The sequence below is a fragment of the Panthera pardus genome, unplaced genomic scaffold (assembly GCF_024362965.1).
Source record: "Panthera pardus isolate Hobbes unplaced genomic scaffold, ASM2436296v1 HiC_scaffold_27, whole genome shotgun sequence".
NCBI lineage: Eukaryota > Metazoa > Chordata > Mammalia > Carnivora > Felidae > Panthera > Panthera pardus.
Window position 1 is genome coordinate 66,967,538 of NW_026526843.1, and position 12,478 is coordinate 66,980,015.

General features: G+C 37.7%; 1 protein-coding gene across 6 annotated transcripts in view; it reads left to right on the forward strand.

The window, feature by feature from the left end:
- PHKA1 (phosphorylase kinase regulatory subunit alpha 1) overlaps positions 1-12,478 on the forward strand; it is a 169,118-nt gene that overhangs the window by 103,935 nt on the left and 52,705 nt on the right. The gene's annotated exons all lie outside the window — the stretch shown is intronic.

A 12,478-nucleotide genomic window follows, 5' to 3' on the forward strand; every position in this document is an offset into this window, starting at 1 on the left:
TAATAGAAACAATCAAAGACAGTATATAAAGAAGAACCAAAGCATTGGATTAGTATTTTAAAGTGAAGGTAATCAAGTTGTTAAAGAAAATCTCTTGACTGAGATGGGAATTATCAAGACTTTTTGGGATGGGTAGAATTCATATAGGAGGATAGAAGAAGGAAAGGCAGTTTAGGTAAGGGGAAAATACCATGAATGAGACCTGGAGACAGGGATGAGCTTGACTTGTTGTTGTTTTTTTTTTTTTTAATATGAAATTTATTGTCAGATTGGTTTCCATACAACACCCAGTTTTCATCCCAACAGGTGACCTCCTCAATGCCCATCACCCGCTTTCCCCTCCCCCCGACCCCCCATCAACCCTCAGTTTATTCTCAGTTTTTAAGAGTCTCTTGTGGTTTGCCTCCTTCCCTCTCTGTAACTATTTTTCCCCCTTCTCCTCCCCCCTGGTCTTCTGTTAAGTTTCTCAGGATCCACATAAAAGTGAAAACATATGGTATCTGTCTTTCTCTGTATGACTTATTTCACTTAGCATCACACTCTCCAGTTCCATCCATGTTGTGACAAAAGGCCATATTTCATTCTTTCTCATTGCCAAGTAGTATTCCATTGTATATATAAACCACAATTTCTTTATCCATTCATCAGTTGATGGACATTTAGGCTCTTTCCATAATTTGGCTGTTGTTGAAAGTGCTGCTATAAACATAGGGGTACAAGTGTCCCTATGCATCAGCACTCCTGTATCCCTTGGGTAAATTCCTAGCAGTGCTATTGCTGGGTCATAGGGTAGTTCTATTTTTAATTTTTTGAGGAACCTCCATATTGTTTTCCAGAGTGGTTGCACCAGCTTGCATTCCCAACAACAATGCAAAAGAGATCCTCCTTCTCCGCATTCTTGCCACCATCTGTTGTTGCTTGAGTTCTTTATGTTAGCTATTCTGACAGGTGTGAGGTGCTATCTCATTGTGGTATTGATTTGTATTTCCCTGATGAGGAGCAACGTTGAGCATCTTTTCATGTGCCTGTTGGACATCTGCATGTCTTCTTTAGAGAAGTGTCTATTCATGTCTTCTGCCCATTTCTTCACTGGATTATTTGTTTTTCGGGTGTGGAGTTTGGTGAGTTCTTTATAGATTTTGGATACTAGCCCTTTGTCTGAGATGCCATTTGCAAATATCTTTTCCCATTCCGTTGGTTGCCTTTTAGTTTTGTTGATTGTTTCCTTTGCTGTGCAGAAGCTTTTTATATTGATGAGGTCCCAATAGTTCATTTTTGCTTTTAATTCCCTTGCCTTTGGGGATGTGTCAAGTAAGAAATTGCTGCGGCTGAGGTCAGAGAGGTTTTTGCCTCCTTTCTCCTCTAGGGTTTTGATGGTTTCCCGTCTCACATTCAGGTCCTTCATCCATTTTGAGTTTATTTTTGTGAATGGTGTGAGAAAGTGGTCTAGTTTCATTCTTCTGCATCGTGCTGTGTAGTTCTCCCAGCACCATTTGTTAAAGAGACTGTCTTTTTTCCATTGGATATTCTTTCCTGCTTTGTCAAAGATTAGTTGGCCATACTTTTGTGGGTCCAATTCTGGAGTCTCTATTCTATTCCATTGGTCTATGTGTCTGTTTTTGTGCCAATACCATACTGTCTTGATGATTATAGCTTTGTAGTAGAGGCTAAAGTCTGGGATTGTGATACCTCCTGCTTTGGTTTTCTACTTCAATAGTACTTTGGCTATTTAGGGCCTTTTGTGGTTCCATACAAATTTTAGGATTGCTTGATCTACCTTCGAGAAGAATGCTGGTGCAATTTTGATTCAGATTGCATTGAATGTGTAGATAGCTTTGGGTAGTATTGACATTTTGACAATATTTATTCTTCCAATCCATGAGCATGGAATGTTTTCCCATTTCTTTGTATCTTCTTCAATTACCTTCATAAGCTCTCTATAGTTTTCAGCATACAGATCTTTTACATCTTCACTTAAGTTTATTCCTAGGTATTTTATGCTTCTTGGTGCAGTTGTAAATGGGATCAGTTTCCTTATTTGTCTTTCTGTTGCTTCATTATTAGTGTATAAGAAGGCAACTGATTTCTGTACATTGATTTTGTATGCTGCAACTTTGCTGAATTCATGTATCACTTCTAGCAGACTTTTGGTGCAGTCTATCCGGTTTTCCATGTATAATATCATGTCATCTGCAAAAAAAAAACGAAAGCTTGACTTCATCTTTGCCAATTTTGATGCCTTTGATTTCCTTTTGTTGTCTGATTGCTGATGCTAGAACTTCCAACACTATGTTAAGCAACAGCGGTGAGAGTGGACATCCCTGTCATGTTCCTGATATCAGGGGAAAGCTCTCAGTTTTTCCCCATTGAGGATGATATTAGCTGTGGGCTTTCCATAAATGGCTTTTATGATGTTTAAGTATGTTCCTTCAGTCCCAACTTTATTGAGGGTTTTTATTAAGAGAGGATGCTAAATTTTATCAAATGCTTTTTCTGCATCAATTAGCAGGATCATATGGTTCTTTTCTTTTATTAATGTGATGTATCACATTGATTGATTTACAAATGTTGAACCAGCCCTGCAGCCCAGGAATGAATCCCACTTGATCATGGTGAATAATTCTTTTTATATGCTGTTGAATTTGATATGCCAGTATCTTGTTGAGAATTTTTGCATCCATATTAATCAGAGATATTGGCCTGTAGTTCTTTTTTTTTTTGTTTGGTTGGGTTTTTTTTGCTGGCTCTCTGGTTTGGGAACCAGAGGAATGCTGGATTCATAGAATGAGTCTGGAAGTTTTCCTTCCCTTTCTATTTTTTGGAACAGCTTGAGAAGGATAGGTATTATCTCTGCTTTCAATGTCTGGTAGAATTTCCCAGGGAAGCAATCTGGTCCTGGACTCTCATCTGTTGGGAGATTTTTGATAACTGATTCAATTTCTTCGCTGCTTATGGGTCTGTTCCAGTTTTCTATTTCTTCCTGTTTGAGTTTTGGAAGTGTGTGGGTGTTTAGGAATTTGTCCATTTCTTCCAGGTTGTCCAGTTTGTTGGCATATAATTTTTCATAGTATTCACTGATAATTGCTTGTATCTCTGAGGGATTGGTTGTAATAAATCCATTTGCATTCATGATTTTATCTATTTGGGTCATCTCCCTTTTCTTTTTGAGAAGCCTGGCTAGAGGTTTATCAGTTTTGTTTATTTTTTCAAAAAACCAACTCTTGGTTTCATTGATCTGCTCTACCATTTTTTTAGATTCTATATTGTTTATTTCTTCTCTGATCTTTATTATTTCTCTTCTTCTGCTGGGTTTGGGGTGTCTTTGCTGTTCTGCTTCTATTTCCTTTAGGTGTGCTGTTAGATTTTGTATTTGGGATTTTTCTTGTTTCTTGAGATAGGCCTGGATTGCAATTTATTTTCCTCTCAGGACTGCCTTTGCTGCCTCCCAAAGTGTTTGCAATGTTCTTTTCATTTTCAATTATTTCCATATATTTTTTAATTTCTTCTCTAATTGCCTGGTTGACCCATTCATTCTTTAGTAGGGTGTTCTTTAACCTCCGTGCTTTTGGAGGTTTTCCCGACTTTTTCCTGTGGTTGATTTCAAGCTTCATAGCATTGTGGTCTGAAAGTTTGCATGGTATGATCTCAATTCTTTTATATGAAAGGCTATTTTGTGACCCCGTGTGTGATCTATCTTGGAGAATGTTCCATGTGCACTCAAGAAGAAAGTATATTCTGTTGCTTTGGGATGCAGAGTTCTAAATATATATGTCATGTCCATCTGATCTAATGTATCATTCAGGGCCCTTGTTTCCTTATTGATTCTCTGTCTAGATGATCTATCCATTGTTGTAAGAGGAGTATTAAAGTCCCCTGAAATTACCACATTCTTATCAATATGGTTGCTTATGTTTGTGATTAATTGTTTTATATATTTGGGGGCTCCCGTATTTGGCGCATAGACATTTATAATTCTTAGCTCTTCCTGATGGATAGACCTATAATTATTACATAATGCCCTTCTTCATCTCTTTTTATAGTCTTTAATTTAAAGTCTAGTTTGTCTGGTATAAGTATGGCTACTGCAGCTTTCTTTTGACTTCCAGTAGCATGATAGATAGTTCTCCATCCCCTCACTTTCAATCTGAAGATGTCCTCAAGTCTAAATGAGTCTCTTGTAGACAGAAAATAGATGGGTCTTGTTTTTTTATCCATTCTGATGCCCTATGTCTTTTGGTTGGAGCATTTAGTCCATTTACATTCAGTGTTATTATTGGAAGATATGGGTTTAGGATTATTGTGATGTCTGTAGGTTTCATGCTTGTAGTGGTGTCTCTGGTTCTTTGTGGTCCTTGCAACATTTCACTCACAGAATCCCCCTTAGGATCTCTTGTACGGATGGTTGAGTGGTGATAAATTCCTTCAGTATTTGTTTCCTTGGGAAAACCTTTATCTCTCTTTCTATTCTGAATGACAGACTTGCCTGATAAAGGATTCTTGGCTGCATATTTTTTTTCTGTTCATCACATTGAAGATTTCCTGCCATTCCTTTCTGGACTGCCAAGTTTCAGTAGATAGGTCTGCCACTACCCTTATGGGTCTCCCTTTGTAAGCTAGAGCCTGTTTATCCCTAGCTGCTCTCAGAATTTTCTCTTTATACTTTTATTTTGCCAGTTTCACTATGATGTATCATGCAGAAGATCAATTCAAGGTACTTCTGAAGGGAGATCTCTGTGCCTTTTGGATTTCAATGCCTTTTTCCTTCCCCAGATCAGGGAAGTTCTCAGCTATGATTTGTTCAAGTACACCTTCAGCCCCTTTCTCTCTTATTTTTTTTAATTTTATTTTTTATTTGTTAAAATTTCCATCCAAATTAGTTAGCATATAGTGAAACAATGATTTCAGTAGTTTCCTTAATGACCCTTACCCATTTAGCTGATCCCCCACCCACAACCCTTCCAGCAATCCTCAGTTTGTTCTCCATATATGAGTCTCTTCTGTTTTGTCCCCCTCCCTGTTTTTATATTATTTTTGTTTCCCTTCCCTTATGTTCATCTGTTCTGTGTCTTAAAGTTCTCATATGAGTAAAGTCATTTGATTTTTGTCTTTCTCTATCTGACTAATTTCACTTAGCACAATACCCTCCAGTCCCATCCACAGAGTTGCAAATGGCAAGGTTTCATTGTTTTTGATTGCCGAGTAATACTCCATTGTATATATATACCACATCTTCTTTATCCATTCGTCTATCGATGGACATCTGGGCTCTTTCCATACTTTGGCTATTGTTGATAGTGCTACTGTAAACATGGGGATGCATGTGTCCCTTCAAAACAGCACACCTGTATCCCATGGATAAATGCCTAGTAGTGCAATTGCTGGGTCATAGGGTAGTTCTATTTTTAGTTTTTGAGGAGCCTCCATACTGTTTTCCAGAGTGGCTGCACTAGCTTGCCTTCCCACCAACAATGCAAAAGAGATCCTCTTTCTCCGCATCCCCGCCACCATCTGTTGTTGCCTGAGTAGTTAAAGTTAGCCATTCTGACAGGTGTAAGGTGGTATCTCATTTTGGTTTTGATTTGTATTTCCCTGATGATGAGTGATGGTGAGCATTTTTTCATGTGTCAATTGGCCATCTTGATGTCTTCTTTGGAGAAGTGTCTATTCATGTCTTTTGCCTATTTCTTCACTGGATTATTTGTTTTTTGGGTGTTAAGTTTGATAAGTTCTTCATAGATTTTGGATACTAACCCTTTATCTGATATGTCATTTGCAAATATGTTCTCCCATTCTGTCGGTTGCCTTTTAGTTTTGCTGAGTGTGTCCTTCACTGTGCAGAAGCTTTTTATTTTGATGAGGTCCCAGTAGTTCATTTTTGTTTTTGTTTCCCTTGCCTCCAGAGACGTGTTGAGTAAGAAGTTGCTGCGGGCAAGATCAAAGAGGTTTTTGCCTGCTTTCTCCTTGAGGATTTTGATGACTTCCTATCTTACATTGAGGTCTTTCATCCATTTTGAGTTTGTTTTTGTGTATGGTTTAAGAAAGTGGTCAAATTCTTTCTTCTGCATGTCTCTGTCCAGCTTTCCCAGCACCACTTGCTGAAGGGACTGTCTTTATTCCAATGATATTCTTTTCTGCTTTGTCAGAGATTAGTTGGCCATACATTTGTGGGTTCTCTATTCTGTTCCATTGATCTGAGTGTCTGTTCTTGTGCCAGTGCCATACTGTCTTGATGATTACAGCTTTGTAGTATAGGTTGAAGTCTTGGATATGATGTGTCCTGCTTTGGTTTTCTTTTTCAAGATTGTTTTGGCTATTCGGGGTCTTTTCTCATTCCATACAAATTTTAGGATTATTTGTTCTAGCTCTGTGAAGAATGCTGGTGTTACTTTGATAGGGATTGCATTAAATATGTAGATTGCTTTGGGTAGCATCAACATTTTAACAATATTTGTTCTTCCTATCCAGGAGCATGGAATCTTTTTCCATTTTTTTGTGTGTGTCTTCTTCAATTATGTTCATAAGCTTTCTATCGTTTTCAGTGTATAGATTTTTCACCTCTTTGGTTAGATTTATTCCTAGGTATTTTATGGTTTTTTTTGCAACTGTAAATGGGATCAATTACTTGATTTTTCTTTCTGTCACTTCATTGTTGGTATATAGGAATACGACCGATTTCTGTGCATTGATTTTATATCCTGCAGCTTTGCTGAATTCATGAATCAATTCTAGCAGTTTTTTGGTGGAATATTTTGGGTTTTCCATATAGAGTATCATGTCGTCTGCGAAGAGTGAAAGTTTGACCTCCTTCTGGCTGATTTGGATGTCTTTTATTTCTTTGTGTTGTCTGATTGCAGAGGCTAAGACTTCCAATACTATGTTGAATAACAGTGGTGAGAGTGGACATCCCTGTCTTATTCCTGACCTTAGGGGGAAAGCTCTCAGTTTTTCCCCATGGAGGATGATATTAGCGTTGGGTCATTCACATATGGCTTTTATTATCTCGAGGTATGCTCCTTCTATCCCTACTTTCTTGACGGTTTTTATCAAGAAAGGATGCTGGATTTTGTCAAATGCTTTCTCTGCATCTATTGAGAGGATCATACGGTTCTTGTCCTTTCTTTTATTGATGTGATGAATCACGTTAATTGTTTTTGCAGATATTGAACCAGCCCTGCATCCCAGGTATATATCCCGCTTAGTCATGGTGAATAATTTTTTTAATGTATTTTTGGATCCAGTTGGCTAATATCTTGTTGAGGATTTTTGCATCCATGTTCATCAGGGAAATTGGTCTATAGTTCTCCTTTTTAATGGGGTCTCTGGTTTTGGAATCAAGGTAATTCTGGCTTCATAGAAAGAGTTTGGAAGTTTTCCTTCCATTTCTATTTTTTGGAACAGTTTGAAGAGAATAGGTGTTAACTCTTCCTTGAATGTTTGGTAGAATTCCCCCTGGAAATCCATCTGGCCCTGGACTCTTGTTTTTTGGGAGATTTTTGATTACTAATTTGATTTCCTTACTGATTATGGGTCTGATCAAATTTTCTATTTCTTCCTGTTTCAGTTTTGGTAGCATATATGTTTCTAGGAATTTGTCCATTTCTTCCAGATTACCCATTTTATTGGCATATAATTGCTCATAATATTCTCTTATTATTGTTGTTATTTCTGTTGTGTTGGTTGTGATCTCTCCTCTTTCATTCTTGATTTTATTTATTTGGGTCCTTTCCTTTTTCTTTTTGATCAAACTGGCTAGTGGTTTATTAATTTTGTTAATTCTTTCAAAGAACCAGCATCTGGTTTCATTGATCTTTTCTACTGTTTTTTTGGTTTTGATAGCATTAATTTCTGCTCTAATATTTATTATTTCCTGTCTTCTGCTGGTTTTGGGTTTTATTTGCTGTTCTTTTTACAGCTCCTTAAGGTGTAAGTTTAGGTTGTGTATCTGAGATCTTTCTTCCTTCTTTAGAAAGGCCTGGATTGCTATACAGTTTCCTCTTATGACTGCCTTTGCTGTGTCCCAGAATTTGGGTTGTGGTGTTATCATTTTGATTAGCTTCCATATACTTCTTAATTTCCTCTTTAACTGCTTGGTTAGCCCTTTCATTCTTTACTAGGATGTTCTTCAGTCTCCAGGTATTTGTTACCTTTCCAAATTTTTTCTTGTGGTTGATTTAGAGTTTCGTAGTGTTGTGGTCTGAAAATATGCACGGTATGATCTCAATCTTTTTGTACTTAGGGCTGATTTGTGTCCCAGTATATGGTTTATTCTAGAGAATGTTCCATGTGCACTGGAGAAGAATGTATATTCTGCTGCTGTAGGATGAAATGTTCCGAATGTATCTGTTAAGTCCATCTGGTCCTGTGTATCATTCAAAGCCATTGTTTCCTTGTTGATTTTTTTATTAGATGATCTGTCCATTGCTGTGAGTGGGGTGTTGAAGTCTCCTACTATTATGGTATTACTACCGATGAGTTTCTTGATGTTTGTGATTAATTGATGTGCATATTTGGGTGCTCCACATTTGGCGCATAAATGTTTACAATTGTTAGGTCTTCTTGGTGGATAGACCCCTTGATCATGGTATAATGCCCTTCTGCATGTCTTGATAGAGTCTTTATTTTAAAGTCTAGATTTTCTGATATATGTATGGCTACTCCGACTTTCTTTGGTTGACCATTAGCATGATAGATGGTTCTCCATCCCCTTATTTTCAATCCGAAGGTGTCTTTAGGTCTAAAGTGGGTCCCTTGTAAACAGCATATAGATGGATCTTGTTTTCTTATCCATTCTGTTACCCTATGTCTTCTGATTGGAGCACTGAGTCCATTTACATTTAGAGTGTGTAGTGAAAGATATCAATTTATTGCCATTATGATGTTTGTAGAGTTGGAGTTTCTGGTGGTGTTCTCTGGTCCTTTGTAATATTTGTTGCTTTTGGTATTTATTTTTTTTCATCTTTTCTCCCCTTAGAAAGTCCCCCTTAAAATTTTTTGCAGGGCTGGTTTAGTGGTCACAAACTCCTTTAATTTTTCTTTCTCTGGGAAACTTTTTATCTCTCCTTCTATTTTGAATGACAGTCTTGCTGGATAAAGAATTCTTGGCTGCATATTTTTCTGATTCAGCACACTGAATATATCCTGCCACTCCTTTCTGGCCTGTCAGGTTTCTGTGGATAGGTCTGCTGAAAACCTGATCTGTCTTCCCTTGTATGTTAGGGACTTTTTTTCCCTTTTTTCTTTCATGATTCTCTCCTTGCCTGAGTATTTTGTGAATTTGACTATGATATGCCTTGTTGATGGTCGATTTTTGTTGAATCTAATGGGGGTCTTCTGTGCTCCCTGGATTTTGATGTCTGTGTCTTTCCCCATGTTAGGAAAGTTTTCTGCCATTATTTGCTCACATAACCCTTCTAACCCTATTTCTCTCTCTTCCTGTTCTGGGACCCCTATGATTCTGATTTTGCTCCTTTTTAATGAGTCACTGATTTCTCTAATTCTTAAATTGTGCTGTTTTGCCATAATCTCCCTCTTTTTTCTGCTTTGTTATTCTCTATAAGTTTGTCCTCTGTACCACTGATTCTCTGTTCTCCCTCGTCCATCCTTGCCACTGCTGCACCCATCCATGCCGCCACTGCATCCATCCATGATTAAAGCTCAGTTATAGCATTTTTAATTTCATTCTGGTTGTTTTTTACCTCTTTTATCTCTGCATAAGGGATTCTAATCTATTTTTGACTCCAGCTAGTATTCTTATTATCATGATTCTAAATTCTGGTTCAGACATCTTGCTTGTATCTGTGTTGGTTAAATCCCTGGCTGTCGTTTCTTCGTGCTCTTTCTTTTGGGGTGAAGTCCTTCGTTTTGTCATTTTGAAGGGAGGAAAGGAATTAATGAGATATAAAATTTGAAATTAAAAAAATTAAAATTAAAAAAATATTAAAATTAAAAATTAAGAACACACACACACAAATCGAATAGATAATGCTATATCCTAGGTGTGTTTTGGTCTGGGTGTTGAAAGTAGTTTGACAGATTAGAGAAAAAAAGGGGGGGAGAAAAAAAAGGAAATCATTTGAGAATTTGAAAAAATGAATACACTGAAGTAGACTGAAATGAGATGTTGGGGGTAAAATAGAATTTGAAAAAATATACACAAAAAGAATATAGTAGAAAGAATATAGTATAGTATACTATACTATACTTTGCAGTATAGTATAAAGAATATAGTAGAAAAAAATTAAAGAAAAATATTTTTAATAAAAATTAAAAATAAATATGAATTTTTTCATTTTCTGTATTTAAGAAAAAAGAAACGAAAAAGAGAAAAAAGAGAAAAAAAGGAAAAAAAGAAATAATTTGAAAATTTGAAAAAGTGAATACACTGTAGTAGACTAAAATAAAATGATGGAAGTAAAATAAAATTTGAAAAAATTACATAGAAGCAAAAATGTAGTAATAAAATTAAATAAAAATATTTTTGATAGAAATTGAAAGTACAAATGAAGTTTTTCTCTTTCTGCATTTAAGAAAAAGAAACAAAAAAGAGAAAAAAAGGAAATTATTTGAAAATTTGAAAAGGTGAATACACTGAAGTAGACTAAAATAAAATGATGGAAGTAAAGTAGAATTTGAAAAAAATTTACACAAAAGTAAAGAATATAGTAATAAAAATTAAAAAAGGTATTTTTAATAAAAATTGAGAGTAAAAATGAATTTTTTCTCTTTCTGTATTCAAGAAAAAGAAAAGAATTGTAAAAGAGAAAAAGGAAAAAAAGAAAGAAAATTGAATAGGTGAACCTGCTAACAGATTGAAGTAGGACTAAAATTGCTTCATCTTCCCCTACAAGTCAATCTATGTAGCTCTTTATTGTCCATAAACTAAGCCGGCGGTGAGACTTGTGTTCTTGAAGAGCGAAGTTGGCCCAGTTGGGCGGGGCTCAGTGTAACAGCTCCGCTCTCTACTAGATGGCGCTGCTAGCCTACTGGGGTGGATTGTTGTGGCGCTTGTAGGTGCCTATGTGCATGCACAGGAGCAGTGATAATGGCGCCACCAGCTACCCAGTCTGTTCTCCTGGATCAGCAATTGTGCACCCGTCCTCTGTCTTCAGCTCTTGTCCACTCCCTGCTTTTTCACTCTCCATGACCAGGCCCCAGGCAGTACCTCTCTCCCAAGTTTTGTCTCAGATGTGGCTGTTTTCCCTGGCCACTTACTTCTGAAGAACTGCAACTTTGACCCGTTATGCCCCTCTGGGTGAGGGTCTCACCGAGCAATGGCTGAATATCGGCTGTACCCAGGAATGCCCGCTGAACCCTGTTGTTGGCGGTGCCCCGAGACTGCAGCCAGGTGCCAGCCCACCCTAGAAAAAGTTCGCGAGACAGTGTAGCAGCAGCGTTTCAGGGTTTATGGAAAATCACAACACACGTCTGACACCAGGCTTCACCCTTAACGACCTTACCCCAGCACCAGTGAATGTGGCCGCCTTTTGGGGTCTGCTGGGACCAGGTGACTTCAATAGTCTCTACCAAATGTCCTTCCAGCAGTGGAACCGTTTTTCCCCGTGTGGCCCAAGAACCTCCCAGACCCCACTCTGTTCCTGGGGATTCGCCCTTCCCACCAGAGCACCGCCAGGTATCGAGCTGTGGACTTGCAGCCTTTGAGCTCCCCTTGTTTACAGTCTTAATGGAATTTAAACCGTCTTCTTTCTCCTTTCTCCCTTTTTAGTTTAGTCCCTGTGGCTGTTTCCAATTTTCCACTTTCTCTCCAGCTGCTTTTGGGGAGGGGTGCGTTTCCTGTATTCCCCCCCCCCCCGAGTCTCCATCCTCTTTCTGCCCATAAAAGCAGTTTCCTACCTTTCACAGCTTCTTGCTCCCCAAATTTACCTCCCTGCACCGCATACCTGTTGAATTCTGTGGTTCAGGTTGTGCAGATTGTTGTGTTAATCCTCCAATCAGTTTTCTATGTGTGTAGGATGGTTTAGTGTTGGTCTGGCTGTATTTCATGGACACAAGACACACAAAAAGCTTCCATGCTGTTCTGCCATCTTGGCTCCTCTCTACTCTCTCTTCTTCTTCTGGAATTCCTATGATACGGATATTGTTCCGTTTGATTGCATCCCTTAGTTCTCTAATTCTCCCCTCATACTCCTAGATTGTTTTATCTCTCTTTTTTTCAGCTTCCTCTTTTTCCATAATTTTATCTTCTAATTCACCTATTCTCTCCTCTGCCTCTTCAATCCGTGCTATGGCCACCCCCATTTTATTTTGCATCTCACTTATAGCGTTTTTAAATTCCTCATGACTATTTTTTAGTCCTTTGTTCTCTATAACAATAGATTCTCTGCTGTCCTCTATACTTTTTTCAAGCCCTGCGATTAATTTTACGACAATTATTCTAAATTCTTCTTCCATTATATTGCTTAAATTGGTTTTGACCAATTCATTAGCTGTCACTACTTCCTGGAGTTTCTTTTGAGAAGAA